Below are 3,124 nucleotides of genomic sequence, written 5' to 3'. Positions count from 1 at the left end.
CACCCCATAGACACACAAGTTGATCATTGATATCTTAGCCGTGTGCGGTGCCCCCCTCCACTATAATCCACCTAGGTCATATTGTAGCGGTGCTTAGGCGAAGCCCTGACGAAGCTCTCCCTCGACACTCTGCTAGATCGCGAGTTTGTGGGACGTCACCGAGCTGAACGTGTGCAGATCGCGGAGTTGCCGTACTTTCGGTACTAGGATCGGTCTGATCGTGAAGGCGTACGACTACATCAACCGCGTTGTCATAACGCTTCCGCTTACGGTTTACGAGGGTACGTAGACAATACTCTCCCCTCTCGTTGCTATGCATCACCATGATCTTGCATGTGCATAGGAAATTTTTAAAATTACTGCGTTCCCCAACAAATTGATGTTAATGCAAGAAGTAGGGATTGCCATGCAACGGATGCACTAAGAGTTATAAGTGTATGAAAGCTCAGAAATAAAACTAAGTGGGTGTGCATCCAACTTGCTTGCTCATGAAGACCTTGGGCATTTGAGGAAGCCCATCATTGTAAAAGTTCTATAATGAAAAATTCTCACTAGTTATATGAAAAAGAAAGCATAGGCGACTCTCTATATGAAAAAACATGGTGCTACTTTGAAGCACAAGTATGGAAAGGATAGTAACATTGGCCCTTCTCTCTTTTTCTCTCATTTTTTTTTCTTTTTTGTTGGGCTCTTTTTGGCCTTTTTATGGGCTCTTTTTGACCATTTTTTATTTTTTATTTTCTCACTTGGGACAATGCTCTAATAATGAATATGATTATCATCACACTTCTATTTACTTATAACTCAAAAAATTACAACTCGAACAAAATATGCACTACAAGAAATATGTCAACTTGCGACCATCACTATTGGTCACTGAAAGGTCATTGTTTTCCATTTGCGATCTTTTTGTGACCAAAAATAGAAGATCAAAAGGTGGTGGTCGTAAACTGAAATTAGCGACCTTCTCTGTGAGAAGATCATGGAATTCCATGACCAAAACAAAAGGTCACTAGTTCGACGACCTTCTGTTTTGGTCGCTAGCTCTCTATCCAGGCCACATCGGATCCGACATGGCAAGCTGATGTGGCAAATTTGCGACCAAATGAGAAGGTCATTGACAAGAATCAGCCCGGTCCGATTGGGTGTTTTACATGGGCCAGGCCCAACAATTCAGCCTTTTATATTTTTTTCCTATCAATTTACGCTAGCTACATGGGCCTAGCCCAGCAATTCTGCATTTTTATTTCTGGGTGCGGCCTTTTACAACGTATGATCTTTTATTTTTCGCCATTTTATTTTCCACCATTTGATATTGGTCCCAAATATCATACACTAGTCCCACATGTCAGAAATTTCAAATGTGCTCAAATTATTTTGATAAGTGGGTCGCATGAGTCATGTTTCCATTGCACACATTTTCAAATCACGTACATAATTACTATTTCATATGAAATAGAAATTGTAATTCTAAAACATACAACATTTCATTCAGAAACAGAGAGAAGATACATGAAACTCTAGAGTTCTCAATGCCCAGATAACCCAGCTATTATTACATAACTTGCTATATAAGAATGTCTTGGTGCTTCTTTGAACATCTTTCGTCTTGAATTTACGCAAAATATCTGCCAACAAGAAAACAGAACAGCGAGGATAGGGTGAATAACAACAACAACAAGTGATGGGGTGCTAACAACAGCAGCAAGTGATGGGGGTGCTATTTAGTAGTAAGATCAATTCTGGAGAGAAACCTGCATGAAGATTAAGAAGAGCTAGAGCAAGTCTGCATGAAAATTAAGTTCTATTTAGTATGAATGCCCTCAAGTTTTCGTGCAAGTCATGCCAAGTCAGCCAACAAATAGCATGTTAGCATGCATGCGGGCCATAAAAATGATCAAATGGGGAAGGACTGAAGCCAAACAGTTGTTCCTCCTTGCAATTATCACAGTTCAGCACCTACAGCAGCCTGACACAACATATCAAGCCATGAAGTGATAATAACAGTGTGTGATGAGAAACTGACCGCTGTTTTTAATTACTATGAGCAACAAAACATTTAGTTTCAGATACTCGAACGGATTCATTCACATACTTATTATGCTGACGGGATTGTAGAGGTTAATAACAACAAAACTAAAACTAGAACTTGATCCATTTGTGATGCACGACATAAGCTAACAAAAAAACACATTCCAAAACTATTTGTATAGAACATTTATGGATGGATACATTCAAGAAATAGAAAAGTTCGAATAGGTTTATAAATGCACAAACAACTTGAGGAAAAGTAGCAGACTTATGTATGAATCCAGTTCACTAGAGCATTTTATGACAAAAAATATGATGGGCATGGAACAGAGCAAGGTACTTCTACAACAGCAGAAAAGAGGGAGCCAGAGGTAGGAGATGGGCTCACCGAAGAGGAGGCTGTACTTGATGCCACAGACAACCGCGGCCACTGTACGCGGTAGAGGAAGTTGTAGCCAAGTTGGACCATGTGCGGAGCGTCGTTGTGGCGGTGGATGCCCTGGTTGTCATCATTGTCAACTGAGGATGTCTGCTGCTCTAAAACGAACAAACAGGTAAGAGCTGTTGTTGTTGAGCTAAGTCTAGAAATTAATCTAGTATAGGAGACACATACGTACTGCTGCTATAACTACAGATATCAATCGAGCAACATGTGCGTGTGCTTGAGATAGCTTATTAGTACATACATGGCTGGGATCCAAAACGAATAGAGCATGCTTGCGTCAACAGAATGAATCACAAGGCTGATTTTTGTGGTTGCTAACACTGCTAAGCTGCTAGCTGTGTGTGTTCATCCATCCATCCATGGATCTAACTAATGTTGTTGTATCTCTAGACTAGAATCAAATGATCATTAGTGTTATTATTAAATCGATGGTGGCATCTTCTAATAGGGTAAAGATTTCATACAAGACATGAAAAATGGATGAGGCGAGCATCATCAAACAGCACACTCACAATCAAATATCACATAAAAACTGAAACAATACTTGCTGTACTGTTGCGGCCATAACAATTTCAACCGATGCCCACTTCATATTAGATCTGCAAGGGGTAGAAGGAGGGTTGGAGCTCACCATGTCAAGGGGGTTGG

General features: G+C 40.3%; 1 long non-coding RNA gene across 2 annotated transcripts; it reads right to left on the bottom strand.

Annotated features, from left to right (window-relative positions):
• Positions 1-1,465: 1,465 nt before the first annotated feature.
• Positions 1,466-3,124, bottom strand: LOC119268214. 2 transcript variants are annotated; one of them, XR_005133024.1, is made up of 3 exons: positions 3,108-3,124; positions 2,420-2,568; positions 1,466-1,628 (listed from the first exon to the last, which is right to left on the bottom strand). It is a non-coding gene; the product is annotated as an uncharacterized LOC119268214 (long non-coding RNA). The 2 variants fall into 2 exon arrangements; XR_005133023.1 differs by lacking the exon at positions 3,108-3,124 and having other exon boundaries at positions 2,420-3,101.

The sequence above is a fragment of the Triticum dicoccoides genome, chromosome 3A (assembly GCF_002162155.2).
Source record: "Triticum dicoccoides isolate Atlit2015 ecotype Zavitan chromosome 3A, WEW_v2.0, whole genome shotgun sequence".
Lineage (NCBI taxonomy): Eukaryota > Viridiplantae > Streptophyta > Magnoliopsida > Poales > Poaceae > Triticum > Triticum dicoccoides.
The sequence above is the reverse complement of the archived record's forward strand: the minus strand, read 5'-3'. Positions and strand labels throughout refer to the sequence as shown.